Source organism: Athene cunicularia (assembly GCF_003259725.1).
Source record: "Athene cunicularia isolate RWA chromosome 5 unlocalized genomic scaffold, athCun1 chr5_part3, whole genome shotgun sequence".
NCBI classification, from domain to species: Eukaryota; Metazoa; Chordata; class Aves; order Strigiformes; family Strigidae; genus Athene; species Athene cunicularia.
This window is the reverse complement of record NW_020799103.1, coordinates 1,015,268-1,029,120: the sequence shown is the minus strand read 5'-3', so window position 1 is coordinate 1,029,120 and position 13,853 is coordinate 1,015,268. Positions and strand designations below refer to the sequence as shown.

The window sequence follows — 13,853 nt, the reverse complement described above, 5'->3', positions numbered from 1 at the left end:
TTTTCACTGAAATGTCTGAAGGATAATGAAAGCAGCTCTTCTGCTTTTGGGAGTGAAACATTTGTTTCCAATTCTACAGCAAGTACCAACACACCTTGTTATTTAGTGGAGCTTTGCTTTCTTATTACCATGTCAGACCTTTAAAATGATACGAAACTTTTCCCTAATAGGTATCAGCTCCACCAAGTAAAATCCACGAGTAATATAAATTAACATTAATACCCTTTGGAAAGACTGCTGTCACAAATTGTCTTTGGGTAGTTAATAAATATGGTAAAGGTTTTAACTGCATATCGAGAACATCACAGAGCTGGAGAGGTATTTCCAGTGTACAAAGGCATTTAAAAAGCAGCAAAGCCTGATTGCAGTTGCAGAGTATGTGCTAATTAGTAAGCTGATGTGTCAGCATCAGCGCCAAGTTACTCAGTATGGGAGTAGCTTCACAAGTTGCTTTATGGGCTCTTAAAAAGAGGCATAAATAGCATCATCAAACTCATAGAAAATGCTTTTAATACTTCTTTTTTTTATAGATCATTTTATCTATTCTGTACCTTGCAAAAATTAATTGCACTCAATAACTACTAAAACCAAGTAATCTTTTCCTTTGTATTCTGAGGACTACTCTGTACATCTGATAGTCTGACCTTGTAGATAAAAATCTCTGGCTTTTTCATGTTTTGCATCTCTTGTAGCTATTGACATAAAAATCATCATCAGTAGTGCGTCACCGGAGAGTATTCTTGACTTAAAAGCTATTTCTTCTGAGTTGCCAGTTGGTTTTACTGGCTAGATTGCCCTCATTAAGTAATGAGCTGCTGGTGGCTGTTAGGAATGCAAACAGCTTTCCTAACTTGAAGACAGAATTCTCAAACCTCATCTAAATTCTCATTCAGTAGTTTCTCATTGGCTTTTCATGAAGGCTTCCATGTATTAAGAGAACAATGTGATATTTAATTTCACAGAAAGAGTAATGGTCTTTCTAAAAGTTTTTGTATTTTTGTCCAAACAATCCGTCTATGTGTAAGCTAAACGCATTAATGTATTTGCTTCAGTGAATTTTAACTGATTAGAAAAATGTTTTTGTTGTAGAAATTGTAGGAATGTTCCAGTTATACCTACCATTTACTATTCTAAAATATATTTTTTCCCCAGTGTCTTTGGTTACAATAGTTTCTTTGCTTAGAACAAACTCCCTGCTACCTTTCTACCTGCTATCCCCTTTTTTCACGCACTCGGAAGTAGAAGTAGCTGCATTTCAGTGTTGGTGGAAACATACATCACCCAGGAAGGAACATTCAGCAAGGTTGTAGGTCATTGCAGTCTGTAGGATGTAGAAAAGACAACCTGATAGTCACATTTTCCTACATATTACAGAATCAGACATACACAGAATTCCAAGTTGCATTTTTGCAGTCACTTTCTGTAGGGTAAAGAGAGGCTCCCCGGGGAAGTGGTCATGGCACCAAGCCTCTCAGAGTTGAAGGAGCATCTGGACGATGGTCGTAGTTATGTGGTTTAGCATTAGATAATCCTGTGAGGAGCGGGGAGTTGGACTCGATGGTCCTTATGGGTCATTCCAACTTGAGATACTCTGTGATTCTATAAAATAGTTTTAACAAAAAAATTAATTCTAGGGGTGCCACAGAAAAACATATCCAAGTCAACTTTGCGTTATATACTGAGTATAAGTTATGAAAAGACTAAGTTTGGGTATCAAAGAATATTTGTCTGAATGGAAACTGGAGACCCACCGGGCCCTGACATATAATTCTGATTTTGCTGTTAAGATGAAGACTGGGGGTCAGGTTGATCTTTGTGATAACAGAAATTACAGACAGTTGTGGGGGTTTTTTATCAGCTGCAGAGTCATCAGCTTTTTCTTGATCTGGAGGGATAAATTCATAGATATGACTTTGTGTAAATAGGCATTAATCTTTAATAATAATGCAGTCTGGCCTCCGTGACCTTGGAAGGAATCCTGAGTTTGCCTGGATTTATCAAGGAGAACCATCAGCAATGATGATGAAAATGCCAAGGTCCTTGTGGGGCCTTCAGTCCTCCAGCTAGTTTTCCACAAAGTAGCATAGGAGGAATGTTTCAGCTTATTACAGTGACTTGTATGGAAGCTACTCTGAGGAAGAAGAGGGGGAAAAATGAAATGGGGGGCAGAAAATCCAGTTTGGTTGCCTGGCCAAGGAATCTATATGTGTTTTCGTGCACAATTGTGCTCATACTCTTGACTTCGGATAAGGACTGTTTTTATTTAACGAGTAGAGTATGATTTGGGCAGCATCAGATATAAAAGTACTCATGATTTTTTAGATCCAAATATAGACTTAATTCCCTTACAGGGAAAAGCATTCTTTTAAATATTTGAAAAGAGAAAAAGAAGAAACCCCCAACAACTTAACCTATATGGCTGGCTTTAAATAATGCACATGGAGCCTAATATAAAGTAATTCTAAAATCTCCACAGAAACCTATTTAGAATGGTTGGAAACATCCACCTGAACATTGGGGATGTTGAGTGTTACAATGCAAGTTTTCTACCCTGCTATTTCAATACTATTAATACCTCCCCCCCGCCACTGACCAGCTGGAAATGGCTCAGATGGAAGATGGGAAGAACAAGACTGTAGCAAGTGGATGCTAACAGGTTCTGAAATACAATCGTTACCAGCTATTTGAGATTCTGTGGCTGTAATATGATAATGAACTTTTAAATTATGCAGATAAAAATCACGGAAAGAGAAGAGACATCAAATAGAATTATATGACAAATATGACAAAATCTCATTGCTCATTCTCCTGTTCCTTTCTAATGAGAAATATTAAATAAGAAATTTGAATTCTGATTATAAATGGAAATTCTGTGAAGAAGCTACCATAAATCCAAGCTTCTTGATTTTATTTTTCAGGAAAGCTAGAAGACAAACAGCTGGTCATGTTAAAAGGTAGACCTTGAAAATCCCATTAAACATTGGGAAGACACAATGATCCATCAGTAAGTCACAAGTAAAACAAAGGTTTGGGTTATACCGTAGTTTCCCAGCAATATTTTCTTCTGTCAGTATGTCTTGTTACCACTTGGGAAGATATATTTCATCTTATTGTAAGCCTTGTACTCTGAATATATTTTATGTAAAGCTGTTCATTTACCTGGTACTCATGAAAGAGTAACTTCTTTTCCTTAAATATTAAAACAGTGTAGGAATTGCTGTTCCAGTGTCCCTTTACGTTTTATCTTCTCCATTAAGGACTGTTTGCCTCAAAGGTGTATTTCAGAAATTGGTACTTACTTAAATTAAAAATTAGCAAGGGCTGCGTTGGTCCCCAGTAGGAGGATCTGAGTAGTCATGGCTGAAAACTTGAGAATGAACAGCACTGTGGCATGTAGATTCTCCTTTGACTCCAAGAGAAAACCTATTTATAATGACTTTTTTTTTCCCCCCCTGCATAATTTACTGTTTTTCATGCAGTAGCTCTGCTTTGCTGGTTAGTATATTGGAGGGAATGTAATGAAAGTGCTTTCTCTTCTTGCTCTTACCTGCTTTTGCCATGCCCTCACTGGCAGCAATATATTCTAAGAGATATATTAAGAGATATCCAAATACTTGGAGTAAGCTGAGACTAATGTTATTAATAGGAAATGCAAGTTCAAAAGGAGTTACCATCATGCTTTATAGAACATCGGCTTTCCTTAAGGCTTGGAAGCTGTGAGCATTAACGTGTGAGTGCTACCAGAAGAAAATAATAAGCTCTTCTGAGTCGGTGAGTGTACTTAAAGTAGATTATGTTTTTGTCCCCAAGCATGGAAAAGAAGGCTCTCTTTTCTGAGATGGGTTTCAGCTGTGGTCAAAACTGTCTTTGCTCCAAGTGCAGCATTCCTACTTTGTTGTAAATCTGCAAGTCTTGTTTACACCAGTAGTATTCAAAGTAAGATTATGTCAGTCTTTCTCTTGTAGTAAAAATAGTCTTGTTTACTAAAGAGATGTTCTGGCTGGTGGTATGACTGTATAAATAATACCTCACTTCAGGTATATCATTTATACATTTATTCAATTTAAAAAGTAACATGGAGTATTCCATGTAAACCTCTAAACCAGATTCCCAAAATATAACCTAAGGGAAAACACTGTGAAAATTTAAATGAAGGCAGACACTTGCAGAAGCTGTGTAGATATACTTTGTTTTTTTGTGGGCCAAGGATGTGGTTTTTTGACCCTGGAATATTCCTTTTCAGAGACAGAGAATGTAAATCCTCTGGAGTTTAATTATCCCTAACACTTAAGTCTTATTTAAAAAGTGATAAAAATAACCGTATGTTTCTATATTATGCAAGTGTCATCAGAATAAAATTTAAGTATCTTTCCAGTAATAGTTCAGAAAAGTTTTTAATGGTCTAGTATTATAAGAACAGATTGTAACACTTTTATTAGCCTTTTTGGGATGAAGATTTTTTCAATAAACAGTAAAAAATAAAAGTATCGGATGCTAGCAAAGTGCAGCATATATGGAAAATATATGTACTGGCGAGTATGTTGGGAATATGTGCCAGTATTTTATTCAAGTCAGTGGCAAAAACTGTTCTTCAGGAGTCCTGTCAACATGGGTCTAATGTCTCCTGGACATTGTCTCTCAAAGAAATGAGAGATGAGAGACTCAGTGAGCTCTTTGAAATACTGGCATCTAAACTGAAATACTCTGCTCTGGTGTTAAAACGCGCAGGTTGACCCAAGCACAAATATGGGAACTGGGGAGTCTTAAGATATTTTCCTGTAAGAGGAGGAGTGAGCAAATCAAAGAGACCTTGTGATGTGCAAGCCTGCGCTCCTGCAAGCAGCTGGTACTGTTTGGCCTTCCAGGTTTGGTGATGTCCCTTTCAGGGAAGCAGATCTGCAGATAGTTATTAGACCATGTTAGCTGCACAGATGGTTTGCATACCTCTGAGCAAGACAAAACAGAAAGGGGGAATGGGAAAAGAGAGGGGTAATGCAGTCTGTATAACTAAGCAAGGTGGTGCACGTTTTGTTGGGGCTAAAAGGTATAATTTAAAGAAAGGAATTTGCCTGAACAAACTTGTGTTCCATATATAAATTGAAAATTAGCATGTTTGCTTTACACACTACGATTAGGTTAGTTGTGAATAGATACCCTCTTCATAACAATTTAACATTTGTTGTTCACAGAAACAAATTTTTATTGGGCTGTAAGACAATGAGTACCTATCTGAGTCCATGTGACTTCTAGCGAGGAAGATAGTTCTGCTGAAATATTAAATATTCCTCACAATCCCAACTCCAAAGAGGTTTGAAAATCTAGTTAATCTCTTTATGCACAAAACAAATCCGCAGTTACTAGTTAAGGAAATGGAATTGTAGTAAACATCTGCTCCTTGTAATAGAGAGATTGTTAGAGGCAGGTGGCTTGGAAACAGTGAGACCCACATCTTCAGCGTTACCTTCTTGTGGGACGGGGACAACGAGTCATTGAAGATGGTCGGTGATGCGAACTGGCTGCTGATGCAGAAGGATTGTGAAAAATGGCTGCTCTTAACATCTTTGCTAATGAGAGGAAAGAGGATTTTTATTGGTTTTATAGGCATTTCAGTGATGGCTGGTACTGAGTGGCTCAGAATTGTAGCTTTATTTTAGTACTCCTGCAAGGCGGAGGAAGCAGTGCTATTCCTGTTTTACAATGGCAAGATGAGATCCACGGGGAGAACATTCAGGCTTTTCTGTCAGTGCTCAGTTGTACAAAGATAATTAAGGAATTATTTTAGGCAGAAAATTAAATCCTCTTTTTCCTTTACCACTGTTGAAGGATGCTGTGAGCAGCAACAGGAGAAAATTACCCTTAGTGTAAGTTTCCTGTGCAACTGTCACCCTCCACAGGAGGCCAAAGGATGTGTTTGTGACTGTGGACAGTTTGGCTCTTACGTTTCAGCATTTTCTCCTTTTTCTTCTGGTGTGAGGCAACAGGCTAGCCTGGGAACGTGCATTGAAGGCTAGGCACTTTTGTTAAGGTGGAGATGATTTGGTACCCAAGTAACTTACCCGATGTTAGGCAGCTTTGCACGCTCCGTGTGTCCATAGGTTGTTACTCTTCACAGCACTTTGAAAGCAGTAGAGATATCAGGGGGAACAGACAAAAAATACTGAGAATGAATCATGAACACAGTTAGAAAGTTCTTCTGAGGAAAACCATGTAAAATTAGACTGGAAAGTATATAGGAAAATAACGATGGCAGATCTCCGCTGACTGTAGGTGAAGCCGAGGACCTACGTAAGTAGAAATCTGGTATCTGCGGTTCCATTTCTGAGAGCATTGGGGAACTGCAGAACCTAGTGGTACATGAAGCCAAAAAAGTGGCAGTGGAAGAGCAGACATCTGTTCCTCCACTACTTGCTATGTCTTTGGCAGGAAAGTACACAAACAACAGAGTGTTACCAGAGCAAATATCTGAAGGGACAGAACCTTCTGTAGCAACATTCACTGGAGAAGAAATGGTACAAGGCTGTGCTCAGTTTTCTGATTAACCTGCTCTCGTGTAAATTATACAAGATGAGAAAGGTCTCGGCAGTGATTCCTTCCGTGTATTTTTAAACTCCTGCGTTGGCACAGGTGCACAGCTGCAAAGAGACATTGATAACAGCCTATCAGCACCCCTGCACTGAACCGTTTAGCAGGCCACTAGGAAACTAGGAGGGAGCGAAACTAGGGTGGGAGTTTTCTTAGTATCGGTTTCTACTTCTCAGCAGTGTTAGGGTAGGCATTGGCAAGCTTATTAGCCCTGGGTAGCATACCAAAAACTTGCTGTTTGGGAGCATTAAGCTCTTAAAAAGGAGACGCATTATTTTCTAGCAAATTACCTTAAAATGCAAAAGAGACCTTTGAGTTAAATTTCCGACTTCCTTGTGCACCTGCTAACCTCCTTCAGACATGACCCTTGACTAAACATCAGTATGGGGCAGAGAAGCAAGCTTGACACAACTTTTGATCTCAAGATCACACTGAGAAAGTCAGAGTCCACAGCATGGAGAGATGGTTTCCATGTGTGCGTTTTGGTCAGCTGGAAAGGGAAGCAGCCTCTTTACCACGTTCCCAGGCAGGTTGTGGCTCTGCTCATGGAGAAGGCTGTGCTTCCTCAGCAGGCTCACCGAGGCGCGCTTCCCTGGTGACACAATGAAACACTCTGGGGGTCGTCTTCAGGAAACTTTTCCAGCTCAGAGTTGGAGATCAGGACTAATGCAATGAGCTTTAGTTCTCCTGCTAGCGTAATTACTTCCCACTTTCTAGTTGGCTTCAATTTATCTCATAATTACTCCTTTTCCAGAGATTGCATTTAGAAAACAACTCGGGTAAAACATTGGATTAAAATATCCCAGATTCCATTTTCCAGGTAAGAAATTTAATTCTCTGGCATTGCCTCGAGCTAGTATTTGTTTACAAAATTCCTGGAGCCTTTACTGATTTTTGTCAATCTGTGCCAACTGTGTTTAAGCCTCAAAGTATTAAAGGGCAGCTTTTCTCCAGGAGTGAAGATTAATTGGAAACAAACTGTTAAGAATCTTCATTTGCTGTTAGAGAAAATTACTTCTACTGTGGATGTAGAAAATCTTTGGTCTCATTGATGAATAGCTATTCCAGAGTAGCATCAGCTCCTTTCGAGTCTTCTCTTCAGAGCTGGCTGCTTCTAGAATTTCTTTCTTCACTGCTACTCTGCAGCTAATATCCTAAATTTTTTGGTAAAATGATTTGTTCGTTCTTTTCTTTTTCAAATAGAGTTTAATTAGCCCATCCCACCCTAGTGACTCATCAGTAATTAACTTGCAAGTCCTGCAGATTTCAAGCACCTGCTGTGCAGTTGGAGCAAATGAAAAAAAAACCCAGTGTTTCATTTTGGACATAACCTCAGGATTAATGAAATCTGTTATCATGCATAACAATTCCGAAAAGCATTATGTAAATTCAAAATTGAATGTCTCACAATTCTCTGGTGTTTTATCAGAGTATATTCTTCTGCTATCTAGCCTAATAGTCTCTCCTAAAAGTAATGATAATAAATAATATAATAATAATGTCTCTGGTCCTCTGTTATTAAAAGTATTCTACAAAACTGGTGAAAGTCTTTTCATTACCCAAATTTTTAAGCATTTTGCTGATGTTTGATAACAGTCCTGGATAATTCTGTTTCTATTTAGAACAGCTAGGATTAGTAACCACCTGTCTGGGATCACATGTGTATGAGATCTGCTAAATGCACTCCTTTATTTAATGCACAGGCTGTAGGATCTGGCTCCAACGCTGCTCTCTTTTACAGTGGAATAGAAGAATTTGTAGAAAATACTTCTGTACAATTACATGAAATGTAACTGTGGTATCCTTCAGCAGCTTTTTGAATTTAAGCAAATTCTACTCCTGTCCATTTTAATATAGCTGAGATGAAACCTTATCTTACAATGGACTATTTCAAATGTTCTTCTAGATCTGTGGTATAAATCAGTAGTAGCACTCGTGCTGTCATTCATTTAAGCAGCTTTGTCATGGGTCCCAGTACTGCCTCGATGGATTCGCAGGGTATGGGTGTGCTAAGGTCGTTGAGTGCTGGAAGTAAAGCCATTTCCTAGTCCCTGTTAGTAACACCTTTCCAGGCTGTTTTCTGTTGTGTGGTTGCATTTGGGTTTTTTTGACAACATGAGAGAATGTGAAATGTAATGTTATCAAAGCACTGGAAGGACTTTGCAGAGAAGCAACAACATGAGGGTAGATATGCATTTGCTGCTGGGTGCAGGCTTCTCTTTGAAGCATACTGCAAACGTGATTAAGTTAATCATTAAAAAGGTGGATTTCCTCAATAACATGTCCAGCTGTGGTTTTTGTCAGTGTTTATAGTAAGTAGGTTTGGGCCATATTGGTGATAAGCATGATTTGAAGAACAGGCTTTCTGCAGAGGTACCGTGGCAAACTCGGTAAGTAACAGTACTTCTTGGTAACTCGGTGAGATGTTGATGTTTCTGGAGGTGCTGTGCGGTGGGCACAGTACTCCTTTGCCTGGCTTAAGCTGGGGTGCAGTAGTAGTGAGCACCATTAAAAGGACTGGAGCATTTCTGGGATAGAGCTGATTTTTCTTCTCACTAGCTAGAGTAGTGCTGTGGTTTGGATTCAGTATGGGATTTGGTATGAGAAGAATGTTGATAATACACCGATGTTTTCTGCTGTTGCTAAGAAATCAAGGACTTTTCGACTCGGCATGCCGGGCCAGTGTGCAGGTGCCAAGAGGCCGGGAGGGAGCACGGCCGGAGCAGCGGACCCGAAGTGGCCCGTGGAACATGCCATGCCCTGCAGCATCACACCCGCTCTGGGATGAAGCCTGGCTGGCTCACTGCTGCTCTCGCTTCCAGGATCGAGGGTTCGGAATCTTCTCTGGGATCACTGGCTGGGAACGGGCTGGGCATCAGCCAGCGGGTGCTGAGCTATCGCGTTGGGCATTACTCATCTGTATTTTCTATCATTATTAGATATCAATTATTGAATTGTGTTCATCTCAACCGATGAGCCTCCTTACCTTTACTCCTGCAATTCCCTTCCCCGTTCCCTGGGCAGGGGAGGGCGAGTGAGTGGCTGCGCGGTGTTTGGCTGCCGGTCGGGTTTATCATGCCAGATACACAGGGTTATTAGAAGGAAAAAGAAAAGTAGAAAATTATAATTTCAGAATATAGACCCACTAAGGCGTGGGGTTTTTTTCTCTTGTCCCTTGTGCTTTGTGGGATTACTAGAAGCTGATCTGCAGATGTGGGATGAGGACAGGAAGAAAACAGACATGGCTGAATTTTGGCAAATTGTGACTTCATTTTATGTTGCAAGAAAGGTAGCACATTAAAAATTTCAAAAGAGGTTTCTACTTATGTTCTTCTGTGTGGATTTAGCACCTTTGCAAGAGGTTGATTTGTGAATTTCAGCCCTTTTCAGTAACGCTTCTCACACTGAAGTCATAGTAGACCTACAGGGAAATCTGTAGTCCTATGATGAGAAATTACTAGCTAAAGTGCCTATTGTACCTTGCCTAATAAATGGAATTTTCTTTTATTTTTGTTTAGTTTCCTTTTTTTGGCAGCGATTTCATCTTTTTTTCTTGGCTTCCTCATATTTTTCCCTTTGGTTTTATTTCAGTTTAAAAAGGAATTTCTAGCTCTAAGTTTGATTCATTAATCTAGCTGTAATTTTGGGGGTGGGTGGGGGAGGTGGTTAAAATTCTGACAGGGTGGTTTGAAGCTTTTAGATCTCTTTCAACAAGAATGATCTTGTTCACTGCACCTTTTTTCCCCCCATAATGCTCTTTCATGGCTTTATAACTCCCCTATCCATAAACCCACACAATATCTCTTCTGAGGAATCAACTTGGAGCGTTGTAAAGAGCAGTATAAAACAGATACAGTTTTATCTCATCAGTCTGCTTAACAAATATTAAATAACAGAGCTTTGCAGTTCTGCAGGTTTTATTAGTTTTCTTGACTGATTTTCCAAAGAGGACCCAGTTGTGGATACAAAGATAGGACTTTTACAATCTGTGTCTGTATTCCTTCGTCTGACGTTCATAGTCTTTGCTGTGGAGCGACACTCGGCATTCGGTTCTTGCCTGGTCAGAGTCCATGGGCAGTGGTGTGCTTTGGTGAGACTAAGTGCATCTTCTTTCTCCGTCTTGAGGAATAGCAGTGCTTATGGAGTTTTTGGCTCTTTCCTCATTTCCTCTTTAGAGGAGTCTCATGACCTTGATAGTGGAGAACACTGGGGAGATACCCTCTTCCATAGTGGGCTTTTTGATGTATTTATCAAATTTGGAAATATTTCTGTAAACTCAGCAAAAATACAATGTTGTTAATGGAGCAGAACCCCCCCAGCCCCGATGTTGGTCAGGCACTTTCATTCTTCACACAACTGAAGCAGAGCAAGAGTAGAGTTAATGCAGCTTCAAATAAAAAAACCTTTTACAGTGTTATTCTGCTTTTATAAGGTTGCAGAGGAAATGCAGAATGATGTAAGATTTAAAGCCATTTTATCTACAGTTCTTAAAATAACACAGAGGAGTGTTAGCTAGTAGATGTTTCTTAGAGTTTCTAGTTGTAGGATAGACAGTACGTACAACTAAACCAAAGTATTTGCGGCGTATAATGTGGAAAATACTCTTTGCCTTCTGTGTATGCAGACTTCTGGTTGTCTACATGACTTCTTTTAGCATGGTTTTGTCTTAGTGTCCTTTTTCCAAAGCTAAGTTAAAGATAAGTATCGTCTTACAGCATTTACCAAATACCTATTAAACCTGAGGACTCTGATTACATTTTCTTTACTATTTCTTACTTTATCAAGCTGGAATTCATGGCACCTTGACAGTCTCATTTATTATTGCTATTAACATTAGCACAAGGCATCTGCTTGGTAGCAAAGATGGGAGAGTGCTTTTAATTTGTCATTCATGCTTTTCTGCGAAGAGAAGATGATTATGCTTAGGTGTTTTTTTCTATTGCAGTGTATTTTGCAAATCTTTAACATGTACTTACTCCCCGCTACTGCATTTGTGTATGTGTAGTGCTTTAAGCATGAAAAGAGCAATGACAAACGGGGATGCTTCTACAGAAGGGCATGCGGGCTCTTCAAAACTGTTCTGTTGTTCTTCAGATTTCTTCAGGTTTCATTTAAAACTGAAGCTCATCCCTGCCTCTTGGGGTAGCTTAGGAAAAATCTTGAAAGCATGTGCAATTACATCTGCAAGTGTTTGAAAAGTACCTTTGAAATAGGAGCCCTGTGAAGCACAGGCCTACTTATCAAGGTGGCTGTTTACCGGGATGCCAGTGATAGCCTTTGGAAGTGGTGAAAGAGCTCACGGTGCTTATCGTGTTGTGGAAAGCATTGATGCAAAGTGAAAAGGTTGTCTTGCGTGGGGGAGCTGCTGCTCTCTAAACTTTTTGTGTTTGTGAAGAAGGGGCCAAAAGAAAATTCCTCAGCGGACCGAATGGAAATTGGTGAAGGAGAACTAATCTGCCAAAGCTCAGTACAGCCCTTTAAGCAGAGAAAATCTCATTTTATGTGATTACTGAAGGAGGAAGCCTTTTTTGTGTGTTTTGAGTTGGGTGAGTGTGGAAGAAAGGTAGTTTCAGTTTTCTTGTGTGGACCTGACTTTTTCGGTGACTGCTCAGGTTTGTATAAAAGTAGAAGCTGTACATACGACTAATTAGCATCACAGCCTGACAGCTCTTGGTAAAATAAAGTTTTCAGAATAGTTAAGTGCTTTAGCGTTTACTTCAGGTGACATAGATTTGGGTTTATGATAGAAAACACACTGAGCTTTTAAATCCTCTCAGCTGCACAGATGTAAACTCCACTAATCCCAAAGAAAAATGTGGTCTGCTATTCATTAAATGCAGATGAGATTCCTTTTTTAGTAAGCACATAAGCTGATGCCTAAATTTAGGAACATGTGCAGTTATAATCAGTGGAATATTCTGAATCTTTTTATTTCCTTTCCTGCACTGGAACTCACTGTGCTGTGTCTTTGAGAGGTCTCGGACCCTCTGCCTTTCTGCTCTGTCCTGTTGCCTTTGCAGGGTGCTCTTTATATGTGGATTTTATTGGCTGTACGTCTGTATCCTTCAGGCCTTGCTAACCTTTCCACACTTGCCAAGAACTGAGGAATGGTAGTGCCTACCATATCCAAGTACTTACTCATCTGTGATGACAGGAGGATGTAATGGACAAGGATTGTCATTATGTTAGTAACTGTGCTGGGAGGTGTTGTTTGGGTGCGAAGTCAGCTGGAATGGCCACTTCTCTCCCTGCCTGCTCGCTCCTGGGAGTCTGGCTGGAGGGTCCATGGGCTTGCTGCTGCTTCTCCTCCTCCTTTTCAAAGTCCACTTCTCCTTTTACTTTCTCTCGGAGAACCTCTGCTCACCCATTTGGCTTGCTGGGAAGAGGAGGGAGCTGTATTTTGAGCAAAAATATTTATAACTTTAATCCAATGACCAGTGCTTCATTCCTGGTCTTAACCAGGAATGATTCATCTTATCTGACTCCATTTTAAACTGAGGTAAATCTCTGAATTAAAAAACCCAAACAAAAACAAACCAAAAAACCCCAAACCCAAAAAAAACCCCAAACAAACCACAAAACAAAACCCAAACCAAAGCTCCACGGTAATTCAGTTGTTTTCCATCCATTTACAAATAAAAATTTGCTTCTAACTGCAGTAGTATAATTGCATAATACTAGGCCTTCCATCAGTGAGCTCTTGTGTTTCCACTTATTTCTTCCGTGGTAATAAGGACTTGCAGAGGTGTGTTTAGAAATTCAGCTTTGTTACTGAACATCAGGTAGGAGCAGTCCCTGTTCCCTGGATGTAAACTGGTCTCTCATTTGTGAGCTGTTGTCTTCCACTCTTGCCTGGAAAAAATACTCGGTGTGATCAATTTACCTAATGAAAAACTGTCAAGCAAACATGAGGTTGTACGCATGGAAGTCACTAGTTCAAGTCTTCCCGAAGACACCAAAGTCAGTGGAACTTGTTTTGTGTGAAGTTACTGAACATTTGGCTGTTTTGTAAAATTAGGCTTTAATTTGTACATTCTTTTTCGCTTGTACAGTGCTCACTGTAATGAAAGTTGACGGGAATTTTGCAAACTGTTATTACAAATATCTAAAGAAGTGGCCTGTATGTGCAGTAGCACGGTCTTTTTGGTCCAAGACAGGAAACATGTTAGGCCAGTGCCATAACTCTCACAAAACTCTAGTCGGAGATGATGTTTAAGCTGTTTTAACACTTTAGTTGTCAGTCTGATCCAGTCAGCATTGCTGGGAGGTTT

General features: G+C 39.7%; 1 protein-coding gene across 2 annotated transcripts in view; it reads left to right on the top strand.

Moving 5' to 3' along the window:
• GALNT18 (polypeptide N-acetylgalactosaminyltransferase 18) overlaps nucleotides 1–13,853 on the top strand; it is a 165,115-nt gene that overhangs the window by 35,954 nt on the left and 115,308 nt on the right. The gene's annotated exons all lie outside the window — the stretch shown is intronic.